The sequence below is a fragment of the Vicia villosa genome, linkage group LG1 (genome assembly GCF_029867415.1).
Source record: "Vicia villosa cultivar HV-30 ecotype Madison, WI linkage group LG1, Vvil1.0, whole genome shotgun sequence".
In the NCBI taxonomy this organism is placed as follows: domain Eukaryota; kingdom Viridiplantae; phylum Streptophyta; class Magnoliopsida; order Fabales; family Fabaceae; genus Vicia; species Vicia villosa.
The window spans coordinates 14,411,497-14,429,587 of record NC_081180.1 but is presented as its reverse complement, the minus strand read 5'-3'; the positions used below and the strand labels follow the sequence as shown (position 1 = coordinate 14,429,587).

The window sequence follows — 18,091 nt, the reverse complement described above, 5'->3', positions numbered from 1 at the left end:
CCTAATAGCATTCACAAATCTGTTGACATCTCTGAATTAGTTCATATGGACATATGGAGTCCATTGTATATTCCTTCAATGAATGGCCACAAATATTTTCTCACAGTAGTTGATGAAAAAGTAGATTTACATGGATTTTCTCATGAATGTAAATCTGAAACACCATCCCTCATTAAAGCTTTTGTTCCATGGTCCACACTCAATTTAAGAGCAAAATCAAATGCATAAGATCAGATTAAGGCAATGAATTTCTTCTTAGAGACTTCTATAGAGAAACTAGTATTTCTCATCAAACATCTTATGTTGGTACTCCTCAACAAAATGGCATAGTTGAAAAGAAGCACCAACACATTCTTGGCATTATTAGAGCTCTTCTATTTCTTGCTAATTTACCTAAAATTTTCTAGTCTTATGCAGACAGACATGCTATGCTATTTACATCATCAACAGACGGCCAACCCCTTTATTGCACAACAGGTCACATTTTCAAGTTCTGTAGATATTAACCTACTTAAAGTTTTTGGTTCCTTATGTTTTACTTCAACCTTACAACCAAATAGAAAGAAACTGGATTCTAGATCAAGTAAATGTGTATATCGGATTTCAAATTGGTATTAAGGGACAAGTAGTAATTGATTTACATTCCAAAGAAGTCTTTCTTTTTAGAGATGTTTTTTTAGTCAATTTTTCCTTACATGCCATCCCCCAATACATCATTCCTCAATAAATTTCAACCTTATAATCCAACTGTCCTAGATGACTTATATGATTTTCCTTACATACAGGACACGCATCATAATATTCCTAACACATGAAATATGGTTGACCATCATTCTGATTTTTCAGATACATCAGATATAGTCATACCTGCTATTTCTCCGTCTCAATATAATCATTCCACGTCCATTTCACCAAGTAACTAGTCAAATCATTCATATGCTTCATCCCATCACATAGACCATCTATCTAACATGCTTGCATCATATAACTTACCGAATTTCGACCTTCAACTTAGAAGATCCATGAGAGCTACTAAGCCTCTTTCATTCTTACAAGACTATCATTGCAACATGATTGAGAATACAATGCATCATGCCATTCCGTATGGTGGAACATGGTTGCTTGGAGGAATAAGAAACAATTAGTAGTTGCCAGAAGCAGCGCAGAAGTTGAACTATGGGTCATGGCACATGGCATTGGTGAGAGAATTTGGATAAAAAGGATGTTGGAAGAACTTAAGGATCCCATTGAACACTCAATAGAAATTCTATGTGGTAACAAAGTTACCATCAGCATGGCAAAGAATCCGGTTCATCAAGATAGAACAAAGCATGTGGAATGTGGATGCAAAGCCAGGTTGATGGTCAAGGGATTCACTCAATCATATGGAGTGGACTACGAGGAAACATGTATTTTGGTGACAAAACACAACACAATCTATGTTATACTCTCTTTGGCTGGAAATTTAGACTGGCCAGTGCACCAATTAGACATCAAAAAATGTCTTCCAAAATGGTGAGTTAGAGGAACAAGTGTCGATGCAAATTCCTCCAAGTCTTGAAACATCCAGCATCATAAACAACGGTAGCAGACTAAAAGCCTTTGGCCAAGGGTGACACTGACACCTAAAAGCTTTGCTTTCATAACTACATAACCTTATGTTAGTAAGTGAGTTAGTGAGCTACTGCATCACTAAATTCACAATATGATTTGTTAGTAACTAAAGTTGACTGCAAACATAACTTTTGAAAAGAAATTAAATTTTCAATCTGTATTAAATAAATACAAAATATAAGTTATTCTAAATTAAAGAATGTGTTAACCAAACATACTTTGTATCAATTTGAGAAGTCTCCGTATTCCACTGAAGAACGCAGAATCTGTATCGTTCTGAGGTAATAAAGAGAGAACCCTGTGCTTCTCCCTGCACATTCAATAAACAAAAAGAAGCTCAAACACAGTAAACAAAAAGAATCATGTTATTTCTCTTCCTCGCGTCTGCACTCAATTGCAGGTTGCGGATACTCTTGCCAAAGTTGTTTCTCGTATGCGTCATTTGGTATTTTGTTAAAAAAATCTAACTAGCTCTCAGCTTAGTATTATTTTTATTGTGAATAGAACAATAAGAATCACTTGATTATGGGAGAAAAATCAATACACAATCAGATCATATCTATCCTAATGAATATGAAATAATCCTAATAATTATATAAAAATCATATATCGTCTTTCAATGAATAGAAAGTAAAATTGGGATTTACATTTCAGTATAACAAACATTCTAATTTACTAAAAGTTGATTATAAGAGATAGCAACAGGTTGGATTTGCAGTTAGGCTACATTTAGGGTGAGAGGTATCGCCAAGTAGGCTACCTCCAATTAGGGTTTTAAAAAATTGCCGCTAACGCGAAAACACTGTGATAAAACCGTATCTGCTAGCTGACATTTTTTAAAACCTTGCCTCCAAAATCAATGAAACGGTGAACTTTTAACTTTAAAATTCTCACCGAATAACGAAAGAGTTGAAGTGTAGCTATGAGTCCATTTAACGGCACTTCCAATACAAGCTGAACAGAAATTTCATCACGATTGAGGAATTACAGTGTAAATCTCGACATATGTGCCTTTTCTGATGAAAAGATGAGCAAAATAAATTATTGAATCAACTAAATGAAAAGGAAAAAAAGCCAGAAAGAAATCTAACAAGATGAATATCCAACGATGCAGGAGTAAGTAACGATGATGCTAGGCTTCAAAACCGTAGCCACGAAGTTCAACATTCTTCTCCTAGGCTTCAAAACCGTCGTCCTGGTGCTCTGCACTTTGGCGAAAGTTTGGGTTTGGGTCACAATTTCTACAGCACTGACCCTTTTGTTTGTTAAGTACCGCTCTAACCTCTTTTTAAAAGATAAACAGGTGACTAATTGCATATTTTTGTTTAGTTATTTCTAATAATAATTAATGACAATATTACTAATCAATTATAAAGAAACTCATATTTTTTTTATTTTGTAAGAAAAGTGTACGTTAAAAGGTTTTTTTTTTATATATTACCTCACCCCACGTGGTTCTCTTCTCACACACAATATGTGTGAGTTAACAAATTTGTCCTTAGTGTATTTTTGAAAGTAATTTTTTTTATTTTATATTGATTTGTTTTATATATGTATTTATGAAATATTTTTTTAACTTGCAATTTAAAGTACTTTTGAAGATGTTTTTCCAGAAAAATCAAAATTTTAATTTAAAAAAAAATGTTGATATCTACGAAAACAGGAGGTATAAATATAATTGCGATGGATGGCCAAGAGAATTATGAGATAGATTGAAATGTCTTTTTTAAGGTGACACTCCGTTACTTAATTTGATTGAGTGCCTATACATTTTCCTAATTAAATAAAGATATTCAATACCACATTATTTTTTAATATTATTTTATTTTTAAAACTTTTAAATTTTAAATTAATTAAAATTAAGAATACAGATATCCGAATAAAATTGAAAAGTACCAAAGAATTTGCTTTTTTTAACCTAAATGCATTAATGTCACCAGATGGGATGTATGTTCTTCTAGCGCTCGGAGTTATCCTAATACAGTTTTTGATTTTATGTAAAGTATTGATTGATAACAAATATCATTCCGAAAAAGTGGAACGTTTTTTTGAAATAAATATAATTGATAATGCTATAAAATATTTTTAAATAAAAAATATATTAATTTATGCAAAATAAAAAAACTAAATACTGTAATATTTATGTTGTGAAAAACGATGTCAAGAACAAAATATAATAGGAATTAGGGAAGATAAGAAGAACACAAGAATTGGTTATAACTGCTATTCTTTTACTTTCTCTTCAAACAAGATTACAAGTTTACAAGAATAACAAATAACCTCTCTCACCCTAAATTAGGATTTGCAGCTTAGCAGTGATGAGAGACTAGTATGCTATTTATAATAAAACCTAACATACTAACTAATGGGTTTTTTCCACAAGGCCCATTACACAAGCCAACTTAATAAACAAGCTAACTTAACAAATTAGGGTTTAAACACTAAAACATAATTTAACATGCTAACAACCCTAGCATCTTCGACACAAGCATGTGAACAACCTTCGACTTCATGCTTAACCCTGTCGAACCAAAAAGCTACCCTTCAACCATACTAGAGTTCGATCCAATATCTCACAAATCTCCACCTTGGCCCTAACTCTACAACACCAAGGGAACAACTAGCTTTCTTCATGCAGCTTTATCAACTGCATACGGTGGAAATACTTGCAACTCGATAATGTCTTGGTGATCATATCAGCAGCATTGTCTTCAGTCGAAACCTTCAGCACTTGGACTTCCCCACGCTCGATTACTCTTCTAACGAAATGCAGCCTCACATCAATGTGCTTAGTTCGCTCATGATATGCTGAGTTCTTCGACAGGTGTATTGCACTTTGACTATCACATTTAACAGTGATACCTCGACCTTGAAGTTTCAGCTCCTTTGCAAAACCTTCAAGCCGCAATGCTTCTTTCACAGCTTCAGTTAAGGCAATATACTCCGTTTCAGTGGTTGATAGAGCAACAACCTTCTGAAGTGTTGCTTTCCAACTAATTGATGTGTCAAACATAGTGAAAACATATCCAGAAATAGATTTTCTAGTATCCATACAACCTGCATAATCAGAGTCGACAAATCCTTCGATTACTGCTTTACTATCTTCACCTAATGCTCCACCATAAATTAGGACTTTATTCAGAGACCCATTTATGTACCTTAAAATCCACTTCAATGCTTTCCAGTGAGCCTTTCCAGGATTCGCCATGTACCTGCTTACAAGACTTACTGCGTATGCTATGTCGGGTCTAGTACAGACCATAGCATACATCAAAGAACCGACTATATTATCATATGGGATGTTATTCATATAGGTTCTTTCGACATCAGTACTGGGACAGTGATCAATACTCAGCTTGAATTGAGGGTTTGTTAGAGTCACAACTGGCTTCGAATTCGACATATCAAACTTTTCAAGAATCTTCCGTAGATATGCCTTTTGAGATAAGCATAACTTCGACTTCTTTCTATCTTTTCGAATGTCAATTCCAAAAATCCTAGAAGCAGCTCCCAGATCCTTCATATCGAACTCCTTATTGAGTTCAGCCTTCACCCTCGTCACATCTTCAACATTGTTGCTTGCTATGAGGATATCATCCATATAAAGCAACAAAATAACAAATGAATTACCAAGTCGAAATCTGAAGTACACGCAGTGGTCGAACTGACTTCTAATGAAACTTATGCGTGCCATGAACTTGTCGAATCTCCTATTCCACTGTCGAGGAGATTGTTTCAGCCTATACAAAGATCTATTTAACTTGCACACATAATCTTCCTTCCCCTTTTCGACATACCCTTCAGGTTGCCTCATTAGGATCGTTTCATCTAGATCACCATACAAGAACGCAGTCTTCACATCCATCTGTTCCAATTCAAGGTCGAACTGTGCCACCATGGCAAGCAACATTCTAATGGACCTATGCTTCACAACAGGAGAAAATACATCATTGAAGTCGACACCTTCTTTCTGAGTGAAACCCCTTGCAACTAACCTTGCCTTGTATCTTTTCAATGTCACTCCTTCAATTCCTTCCTTAACTTTGAAAATCCATTTACAGCTGACTAACCTTGCCCCAGCAGGTTTCTTGATCAGTTCCCAAGTATTATTATCATGAAGAGATTTCATCTCATCATCCATGGCCTTCAGCCACTCAGTCTTATTTCGACTCCTCATAACTTCCTTATAGTCTATAGGTTCTTCGTCTAGAACCTCACTTGCAGAGATTAAGGCATAAGCTATAAGATCTGCATACCTAAGCCTCTAAGGTGCCTTGATGACTCTTCTCAACCTATCTCTCGACAGTAGGTAGTCATCGTCAGTTTCCTCAACATCTTTAAGTCCTTTGAATACAAGGCTGATTGAACTTCTTCAAAAGGACAAGGACTCCATTCCATACAGGAGAGTTTCTTTGAAGTGAGCATGTGATCGAGGCAAAGCGCACAATAGTAACAGTGTTTGATCTTCATCATCGATCTTTACATCAATATTTTCAAGATCAAGAATCAGCTTGTTGAACATATCCAACTGCTCAACCAACACTTTGTCTTCAAACATCTTGAATGAATACAAAGCTTGCTTCAGGTAGAGTCGATTTACCAGTGATTTGGTCATATACAAACTTTCAAGTTTCGTCCATAATCTTGATGTCGTCGTCTCCTTTGATACCTGTCGTAGAACCTTATCACTAAGGCTCAACAAAATTGCGTTGTGTGCTTTCTCGATCATAGTTGTCTTCTCCGCTGCGGTTAATTCAGCATTCATGGATGTCTCTCCCTTCAACGCTTCCAAACAACTCTACTGAACCAGTAGGGCTTTCATCTTCAAGCGCCACAGACCGAAATCATTCACTCCGGTGAACTTTTCAATCTCATACTTTGTTGACGGCATCTTCTCCACGCTCACCGCACCAATTTGTTGTGAAAAACGATGTCAAGAACAAAATATAATAGGAATTAGGGAAGATAAGAAGAACACAAGAATTGGTTATAACTGCTATTCTTTTACTTTCTCTTCAAACAAGATTACAAGTTTACAAGAATAACAAATAACCTCTCTCACCCTAAATTAGGATTTGCAGCTTAGCAATAATGAGAGACTAGTATGCTATTTATAATAAAACCTAACATACTAACTAATGGGCTTTTTCCACAAGGCCCATTACACAAGTCGACTTAATAAATAAGCTAACTTAACAAATTAGGGTTTAAACACTAAAACCTAATTTAACATGCTAACAACCCTAGCATCTTCCACACAAGCATGTGAACAACCTTCGACTTCATGCTTAACCCTGTCGAACCAAGAAGCTACCCTTCGACCATACTAGAGTTCGATCTAATATCTCACAATTTAAAATATCAATTAGACAATAGTTCATTCTATAATAATTTTATATTTAATATAAACAGTGGCGGAGCCAGAAAATTTTTAAAGCCCGGGCAAAAATTTGAAACAACTCACAAATACATGAAATTTGAAAATTGAAAATTTACACCTCATAATATTGTTACACTTATTAAAGATTAGTTTATTCATTCTTAAGAATCAAAATTTCCAACACCATAAGTTCAAAATTTTCCAAACCTTCATGAAACAAAAGAGGAGCCTTATTCAACCATAAACCTAACAACACCAAATTTTCTCACACATTCCTAACCAAATCTAGAGCAATATGAAATGACACCCAACAATGTAGAACAAACACTGCAAGTTTTCACCCAACCTTATTCACAAAATGTCTCAATAGACCACCTAAAGAGAAATCAACTAAAGAAAAATCAAGACAAATTCATCTTAATTTTCTTCTAAACTTCTACCATAACTTCTTATAACCTTCAAATCAACAAATTGGATTCTAGAGGATATTGTGTTTGAACAAAGACAATCTATATTAATAAGGGCAGACATTGAATTATGTGATAAGAATGTTGTTAATTTCTTGAAAGAAAATATTAATAAATGATGAGTGGTTACCAAACATATTTTGTAAATTAAGTTTACATGGGATGTGTTTTATAGAAAGAAACATGAAGGGAATTAAGGTTTGAGTCAATTGTTTTTGACTCCATGATAGTACAATGACATTACAGGGCATTTTCTCAAAACTAGAGGGGTGTTTTGATTTTTTTCTACAACAATCATCAATACACACTTATCTATCAATAGAGGGATGAATTGATAAATTTTCATTTTCCGAATTTCACGTGTTTGTGGGTTGTTTCGAAGTTTGCTACGTGCAATATCAAACTGAACAATTTCAAGAAACAATTATTCATGAATTTAAAAATAACTACATGCTTCACAAGATTTGTGGAGTATTATGTTGAGTTTAAAGAGTTGATGAGTGAAGCATTTGTGATATTGGAAAATGAGATTATAAGTAGTGAAACAAGATAAAGGACCATCATAATCACATATCACAAATCAAGGTTCAATTATAAAAGATCTAGCAAAGCAAAAACAAGTTAAAGGAAGAAGAATATTGGTTCAGAACTTTTACCGAACACTTGGTGGGCATAGCGCGAAACGACAAATTCAACACCAATTCTCCATCAATTCATCAACCATAACCTACAACAACAACAAATAACAACACAACAACAATTTGTAGCAAGGATTGAATTGAAAAAGAAGAAAGAGTGGAGTCGCAGTGTGCGTCTTGTTTACGGTATTGTGTGGCGGAGGATGACCGTATATTGAATCGTGAAATTGAAGAACAACTAAGTTCTTTGTTTTGAAGTGCACAATTTCATCTCCCTCCTCTACCAATATGGAGTAGGAGGTCAATTTATTAACGACAAATTCGACATCACTCCCCTTTCTTTTTGAAACTGTCGACAATCTTCGCATTTAGAGAGCCGCGAGCATGGGAGATTTTTGGTGTAGGGTTCAGGATGGTGAAGCATGGATGGGCGGAGCCTGGGCAGCTGCCCGACCTGGCCGGACGCTGGCTCCGCCAGTGAATATAAATATATTCATAAATTATTTATAGACAATAGTTCATCTATAGAAGATGGTTTCATAAGAGATAATTGTCACATCGATATGAAATCCTTTTCTAAGTAATGATCTAATTTTTATTAAACCTTTCTTACTGCCTAAGATAAGTTTTTATGGATGGGAAGACTTTACTTTCATTAATGATTAGGGTCATGGCCATTAACATCTTCTCCAAATACTTTTTATTGTTAAACATTGTTAGACATAAGTTTCTACTTCAGAGGCATTGTTAACAAATGTCTTATTTTTAGAAAATTGAACTTTTGGATTTTTTATTTCTAATAGAAGTATAAAATATTGAATTTTCTACCTTTACACTTTTCATAGGGAGTATTATTAAATATAGTCTGATATAAATCCAGTTTTAAATATAACACGTTGTATTTATAACTTATGAATACAAGTGGTTTGCAACATTTATTGAAGATGTCTATTTTTATTTTTTTACAACTCCATTTTTTTAAAAATTCTAGAACATGAGAAATGTCATTTTTTACAAATTTTTACAAAATATTAGCTCTTGAATTTCTCTCTATAATCACTACTTAGAAAATAAGGGGTTAAATATGTTTTGTCTTTATTTTCATTTGTTATTGTTGGTAGAATATTGAGATAATAAAATAAGGGGTTAAATATGTTTTGTCTTTATAAATATCTCATATTTTATTTTTAGTTCTTATAAAAAATGACATATTTAAGTCTCTACAAAAAATTTATACACGAGAGTCTCTATTATTTTGAAACTGTTAAACTACTATTGGCAAAATATCATTTTTGATCTCGTATGTTATTTTAGTCATATTAGTGACGGAAAAACTCAAAATTTGGTCATTAAATTAGTCACTAATATGAAGAAAAAAAAGAATAAAATGACACATTTTAAAAAGTTAAGGGACCAATGTAGAACTTTTTGAAGTTAAAAGACTAAAATGAACCTCAAGATTAACATGCGGGACCAAAAAGATATTTTTCCATTACTATTTAATTTTTAAATTTTGAATAATTTTTTCAAACATGTTTAAAATACTGTAAAATATTTATTTACCAAATTTTAGAACTTTTTAAATAAAGAAGAATCAAATATAAATTTTTAAAATTTCAAAAGATAATGATGAAAGCAATGAAAATCTTGACTTAGAAATCAAATTTTGAATTTCAAAACGCTTTAAACATATCTGCAAAATAATCATTCAAAAATACACATTGATTTAACACTGAAGTCTAAAACTACATGCATAATAATTTTTTATAGACCAAAACATATTTTTTTATAGCTAGGGACTAAAAACATATTTAGCATTTATGAAATCCATCATTGTGAATTGGGAATTTTATCCATAAACATATGTTATAGTCATCAAATGGTTAGTCTAATTTGTTTTGTTTTTGTAAATAACATCATTTATATGGAATAAGCTTGTTTTGAAATTTGATGGAGCTTTCCAATGGACAACTAGGTCATGATGCTCAAAGAATACTCAAATATCTTTGGAAGGATTTGGATGTGACTGAAGGTACCTATACACTTATCTGATCCCTAAACTTGTGAATTGGAATGTTTCTCTTTGATTTGTTTCTTCACAAAATAACTCGTGTTTCAACAAGATTATAAATTATTGTTGTATACTCTTGAGGATATTGACCAGAATATATAAATTTGCTTGATTAAAGCATTGCATGGAATAATCTTGAGGATTAAACACATTGTTGAGATTGTACTAGGTGTGTATTTATCTGGGTGCAATAGAGTATTCTGCCTGAATTAAGGTATGCAAGAGGGTTGATGGATTTCAGTTTGTGAATAAGTGATGAATCATCCTAACTGTTGAGTTAGGAATTTATAATTGTGTCTTCATCACAAGGATATAGATACTTTTGCATATATCTTAGCCATATGAACCATACATTGATTAGGGAGTGGAGGATGTGAATGAGTTATCCCCTAAATGTAGAGATTTGGTTAACTCCTTAGTTAGAGTGGCGTCTCTTCTATTATGATCGAGAAATTTCCATTAGTTTCTCTAATGTTTCTGACACGTCATACCCGATGAAATAGAGAAGTGTGGAAAGCTCAAATGAAAATCAACTCCATGAAGAGTAAAATTTGTATTCCACTAGTTTTTGTGTTTCCATTAGTTTTTGTGAAATATGAAATTTGTGTTTCCATTAGTTTTTGTGACGGGTGAATCGCATGAGTTTGATGTACAGTACCTAGTCATTTGAATTCCACCATTTGCAATCAAAAGCATTTTTTTATTGATTGTTAAATAATGAAAAAAGATAAAAGTTAAATAAAGTCAAATGATAAAAGGGTAAAAATCATGTAAAAGAATGTGTTTGATTGATTGTGTATTTAGAAATTTTGCAAGTGAAATATTTATGCGCAAATATTACTCCTATCGAACAAAATAACATATCCTATAAGTTTTAGTCTTAATTAGTCATTTATGTGGATAATGGGTGAATTTTTTGCACTGGAGTGACGCGTCACTCAATATTTTGGGTTCATTTCCCTTTTTAGATACATCTATTTTCTTTTATGTACATGTGTGATTTCCTTTCAAATCTTGTCTCAATGTCAATATAATTTTAAGGGTTAAATATATAATACCCTTATGCAATGTTGTTGAGATTCAGTTTACCCCCTTTTAAAAAAATTGTATTTCTCCCTTGTAATGTTAAGATTTTGTGTCTTTGGCCTCCCAGTCGACAAAATGACATGTAATCTTCATTTTTACATATGTGGCATGTCCACTTGGATTTTTTTTTTTTAAATTCACGTGAAATTTCTTTTTCTTAAAATTATTTCATTACGAAGGGGGTAAATCAAAATTCGCTAACATTGCATGAAGTAAAATATTATTTATTTATTTTGGATATACAACATTGAAAAAACATGAAAAATGGTATCAATGGATTTTGAACCAAGGACCATAGCTTTCTCATGCAATGACACATTACCACTAGGCCAACTACTTCAACTTATTAGTAAATTCATACAAGTTGTTGAATGATCAATCCGTCAAGAATCTATATTAGAGTTAATTTGAATTTGAGTTTTTTCACTTTCATCCTCAACCTCATTTTACTTTCACAGTGCAAGAGAAATAATACCAATGTGATTCCTCCTAGGTTCATTGCATGAGGAAGACTATGGTCCTAGGTTCAAAACACATTGATTTTAATAGAGATCATTGATTTGTTGATCATTTAAGATCTTTTTTTCTAATTTTTTATTTGGATTTAAGTTTTTTTATTTTCATCTTCAACATCCTTTTATTTTCATGGTGTAGGCTTTTATTTCCATTACATTAATCTTTGGTGAAGGACGCTACAATTTTATCAAAATTATATATTTTAGTGCCTCATAATTTTCAAGTCTGGGTGAAAAAGAAGAATCACATAACATGTTCTTATATATATATATATATATATATATATATATATATATATATATATATTGTTAAGAGGGTATTTATAGCCCCCAGCGCTGGGCCATGATCTCGCTATTGGGTTGGACTTCCAAGCCCAACTAGAAGACTGCCAGGTTTCCTGAGCGGAAATATCGGAGGTGCGTGAGTGACCTCTGTCCTGGTTAACCGCTCCGAAGTTTAAGGGAGACGCGGTCTTTTAGGGACCACGTGGACTCCGCAGTATTCAGAGGGTTGAATATGAAGGAGCCCTACGAGGAGCAGGGTCCTCGGCGGAGAGGATGCTCGCGGAGAGCAGGGTCCTCGGCAGGGAGGATGTTAGTGGGAAGCGTCCATGCCGAGCGCCTGACAGATGCGGGGAGCATTATGTCGGGCATAGAGGGGACGAGCACCATTAAGCCAGTTGGAGAGCACAGCGTGGTTTGGGCCTCTAGGGTTAAGTGGGCCGAAGCCAGATTGGGCCTAATCTTGGCTCAGTCAAGAACAGGAGCCCCCCAAGTGGGAGTCTTCTGCTCAAGAAGCTTCGACTTTGACGATGCTCGGCCCTGGTAATGATGCTCGGTTCAGATGATGGTGCTCGGACGAGATGAATCGTCGGTTGGAACGAAAGGTCGCGCGTGCATGGCACGCGCTGATGTAGCATAGGCAATGATTGCCTAGGGGTAGATGGCGGCACCTAGGGAAGGCTTTGTCAGCCGACTCGACGTTTCGCATTCCGGACATTTTCCTTATAAAAGAGGGTTAGGACCCCTCATTTGGAACTTTTTCGTTCCCCGCTCGTGTGCTCGGCATCCACGTCAAGTTTCCAGATCTTGTTACTTCATCAACGTCCCCCTGTAGCAACATCAACCAGTATACTGAAGATCATGTCAGAATCAGGTGCGTTTGAGGCTTCCCTTTGATTCTAAATGTCTTTTCTTCTGTTTTATAGAGGATTACGGGGCGAGTCTCCGCTGTTTTCGCCGTCTAAACCGGCAGGCAGACTAGATTGTCGTGCCTTTCCTCGGGTTATTCAAGCGATGCCCGGGAGAATCATCAGATTAGTTGATTTTTCTTTACTGTGGTTCGGCTTCTCCATGATTTAGTTCGTCATACTCATGGAGAAGGTCGGAGGCTTCATGCTCCTCTTCGGGCTGCTCATGGTCACGTTCGACGGGTTTAAGGTTCCTGCCGAGCTCGTTCAACTGTACTCGAGTGTTTGACCTTTGTTTAAGTTTAAGTTGAATTTTGGGGAAGTCCTCGGCCGGAGACCAATAATATTATCGAAGGGGTTTGGTCGGGGGCTTAAGACTCTCCGTTCCACCCTTTCACTTGTATTGCGGTGGAAGGGTGGATTTGATGATCGATCGAATTCATTTTTTCCTTCTGCATGCAGGTGAATCTGGCTCGGGGTCCAGTTCGGGTTCTAGCTCGGGTTCTAGCTCGTGGGACTCCTCGCAAGACACAGGTGCGAGCAGCTCTGAGGTCGAAGAGGTGGAGGTTGAGAGCTCGCGCCTCAGGGTGATAGAGGAGGGTGACGAACAGGAGGGTCCCTCGGAGGTTGAAGAGGAAGGTCCTTTGACTCCGCTTTTTGAGTATGACCTCGTGGTCGATCTTGATTGGGTGGCCGAGGAGCCAAAGCTCGAGGTGTCTCGATATACTGACTCCTTGGTCGGAGCCTTTCGTGAGGTCGAGGACCGGGGGCCGAGTGACGAGCTGAACTTTCAGGTGGTCTGCCCGAGGGTCGACGAGCGTATTTGTTCTCATTTCCATGGGGATAGCTTCTCCATGTATGAGTATGTTTTCAGGGAGCTCGGGTTCCGCCTGCCTTTCTCCAGCTTCCAAGTCTCTCTACTGGCCAGCCTTGCTCTGGCTCCGTCCCAACTGCACCCGAACGCCTTTGCATTTATGCGGGCTTTCGAGATCGTCTGTGACTACTTGGGCATTGGTGCTACGACCGACTTGTTTGGCCGTTGTTTCAGAGTTCAACGAAAGTCGGCTGACGGGCGCTTTAGCTGGGTTTCCTTCCAGAATGCTGACCGGAAACTTTTTAAGATGCACGTCGACTCGGTCAAGGATTTCAAAGATCGTTATTATGTTGTTCGTCTGCACAGTCGCGCGTCGTACACCTCCTTGTCGAAGATGATGACGGTGTGTGGTGAGGATGGTATTCCGTAGAAGGACGAGGAAGGGAAGATCAAGACTAAACTCTGTAGCATGTTTCCGTTTGTCTGGTGGAAAGGTCATTTTAACTACCCTCCTAAGTACTATGCTCGCGAGGACGGGGATCTGGATGAGCAGGATTCGGCATCATATGCTCGCCTTTGCCAGTATGTGGATAGCTTCTCACTCAGTCCGTGGGTTACGAGGACTGGTGAGCCTATTTGTGACGAGGAGAACTCTCCCCAACTTGAATTTGTTTGTCCTCAAACAAGGCCAAACACTCAAAGAATCAAAAGTAAAAATCCAAAGAATCAAGAATCAACAAAGTTTAGAAAACGAAACAATTGCACGGTTCAAACAAAAACGCACAAACAAAGTAAACACTTACCATAATCCTACAACGAACATGAAAGTGAAACGAATCCTAAGTACAAAAATCATACAAAACATTCTAAAACAAAACAAGCTCAATCACGAATCACGCCTAGCAAAAACTCATCGGTAGATGAAAAACACCGAAAGGTGAGGACTTTAAACACTCATCCAACAATCTTGCAAACAAAAGAAAAAATTATGCGTTCATCTAAAAATAGTATTGAAAATGCAACGACACGAATCACAAGGGCTTTCAAGGTTGTAATGTGGATCGGTTAACAAACAAGTGATAAGTCCTAAAGCTAATCGAAACAAAAACTTGCCTAAACCTAAGGGAGTAATTACTTCCACAAAGTTTCAAACAATACAATTCCAATCAAACTTCTTCTTCATCACATGTTTCACACCAAACACAGTACTTATTAGCACACTCTTATTCCAAACTCTTTTTGTTCTTTTCTTTTTCAAACTTTTTCTCTTTTGTCTTTCTTTTTCTCTTCTTTCTTTTTCACATTTTTTTTTCTTTTCTTTTTCTTTTCATAACCTCATACCATCCACATCAAAAAGAGGCAAACATCCTCTCCCCAACTTGAACCCAACCATAACATAAAGTGAATACTCCCTACTTTCTAAGGCAAGGTAAAAATCCAACTAAACACCATAGATGAGGGTTCAAGAAAACAAAGAATCAACATCCATACACAATTGAAAACTAACGCACATAGACATGCATTAAGAAAAAACAATATGGATATTGACAAAAAGGCTCAAAGGGGTTACGAATGGTCACACTCTCACAAGGTGAATTGAATATTTGACTATGGTAGTTGTGCTCAAAATCAAACAAGTGCCTTGATCACTTTCGTGCATTCACAAAATCAATACAAATGAAAGATTAAACATAATAATATCCAGTTAAAACAAGAAATGTCAGTCACTCGCATATATACACAATGGAAAGCCACCTCACATTTATGGTAAAAAGGGAAAACTAATTGTGATTCAAGTCATGGGCAAGTTATGCAAAAAGAATGAGTAATATGAAATGTGTACTAATGAAAAGTCTCATAAACATGCTATGCTATAGAAAGCGATAAACGAGTACCTTGCGACGTACAAATTTGAACAATCATTACCGCACAACTGACATGTTGAATCTATCACAATTGGAGAATTACCAAATGAGACTCCAAGCGATCGGGCCAAAATTTGAATCTAAACACAAACAAAAGAATTAAAAATAAAACTATAAAATACTATACTATAAAGCCTTGGTATAAGTGGGAAAAAGGCTAGTCAAGTGAACCATTAAAAAGAATTCATTGGCCAAAAGTTACAAGGCGCACGACGCGCCCTTAAGTCCGCGCGACGCGCCCTTAAGACCGCGGGACGCGAGCGCAGTTCTGCCTAACCAAGCTCTTCAACACGGATGAGCGCGCGACCCGCGCTACACCAGAAAAATAGAACCAACTCAGAAAAATAGAATTTCCAGTGCGCCACCACTTAACACCTACACTACTCATTTACAGAAAATTAGAACAAAAAAATATACAACTGTTGGGGTGCCTCCCAACAAGCGCTCGTTTAACGTCGTTAGCTCGACGCCTTTATTGTTTCGTGAATGGTAAGTAACTTCCCCGCGGTACGCCAATGCTTTCGCCTCAAACGCAACCTAAAGAAAGCGACCTGCCCAAACACTTAACAAACGAATCAAAAGCAAAAGTATACACAAGTATGTGTAAAACACAAATATACATAAAACGCAATATTTACAAAATCCTTAATTGGCTAAACAAATTGAAAAGTGAAGATTTAGAATTTACGAACTATCCGAGTTCAATTTGTTTAGCCAACTTCACCTTGCTAAATAGCAAAAGTGAAGAGGAACAAAATCAAACACACAAACATGTATAAGTATGAAAATATAAACATGTATCAATATACAAAAATATACAAGTATGAGAATATGCACAAAATATACGATATTCACAAAACTCAAAAATAAAGAAACTATCGCAATGCGAATTCAATAGAAACACCAATCCCCGGCAACGGCGCCATTTTGTTGGAGCGGTAAAGCGGCAAGCAACAAAAGTTTTGGAAATATTTATCCGGGAAATTATCGTGTCCACAGAGATTAGTGCTACTGAATTGCCGTTCGACGGATTCTTAGCTATGAGTTCGGGTTAAAATGGGTTTAGGCGGTAAATGCGGAAATTTAACTTATGAACACAAAATAATTTCATTAGTCGGACAATAGAGACTTTCGAGATTTTAAACTCATATACCCGTTAAATACTTAAACTTACTACTCAGTTGAAATCAACCTAAACTATAAATCAACATCATCACGTATCGCTCACACGGAGGTTATGTCTAACGCAAAGTGAGACAACGACCGTATTACTCGCGTCGATGATCTCTCAGCATAATACGAGCAACACGGAAGCATTAAGAACCGACACTAAAGTGAATACCAAGTTCTAATCTATATCTAGAGTTAAAACCCAATAAATGTTCTTCCTAAACCCGGATTCAAATCATCCATGTCTGAAATAATCCAAACCCACATAGAGAAAGCAATCACTAATGAAGATTTGTAATGAAAGCATTAAACAACACCATGAGCAATAAATATACATATAGACAAAGCATACTTAAAACAAAACCCCATCATAAATGGTTACAAAGAGAAGAGGAAGAGAAGAAAACCCAATTTCTCGCGGTGTCAAACACGATCCACTAAGCTCCCGACTCCGGATCATCCATGAGCAAGCCATAAATGTTGTTTTCTAAGCTCTAATGTACAAAAAATGAAGGTGATGACTTTGGGAACAAATAACCCAAAACCATAACCTAAAAAATATGTTTTTCACCTATTTATGCAATTTTTGGTTCTGGTACAGCGCGCGTCGCGCGCAGGAGCTCGCATCGCGCGCTGACTGCTGTCATGAAAAATCAGCATTTAGTGTTTTGGCCATAACTTGAGAACCGTAACTCCGATTTGCGCCCGGTTCGAAGCGTTGGAAAGCTTATTCAATTTCCCATCTGAAAATGACAACATATCAACCAAATTGGTGATTTATTATTCTTTGGTTTTGAGTTTTATTCGCCGAATGAATTGATTCCGCCGCTCAAAATCGCGCGTTTGAAGCCGTGTCTTCGCCACGTTATTGCTCATGCTCCAAATACGCCTCAATACCTACAAAATGAATAGAAAACTATCAAAAAGTATAAAAGTATATGAAAATACATCTACTCACAAAGTATACGTATTTATATACAAAACGGGGTATTATTCGAACGGTATTAACAAAAAGTATCGATAAGTGCAACAAAACATATATACAAAATAACTACATTTTTGCACTTATCAGGAGGGAGTTCCGAGGGTAGAAGCTCGGGCCATAAACACCAAGGCCATCTTGCTTTGTAGGACGCCCGAGGAAGCTAAGGCGTTGTTAGGTGGAGTTTCCCTTGTTTACTCTGGCTTTTTATTTGATGTTCTTTGCTGACTGTTTGTTTG

General features: G+C 36.1%; 1 long non-coding RNA gene across 1 annotated transcript; it reads right to left on the bottom strand.

The window, feature by feature from the left end:
- Positions 1 to 30: 30 nt before the first annotated feature.
- Positions 31 to 2,858, bottom strand: LOC131601419 (uncharacterized). Its single transcript, XR_009283657.1, has 3 exons — positions 2,706 to 2,858; positions 2,509 to 2,630; positions 31 to 1,924 (listed from the first exon to the last, which is right to left on the bottom strand). It is a non-coding gene; the product is annotated as an uncharacterized LOC131601419 (long non-coding RNA).
- Positions 2,859 to 18,091: the final 15,233 nt, after the last annotated feature.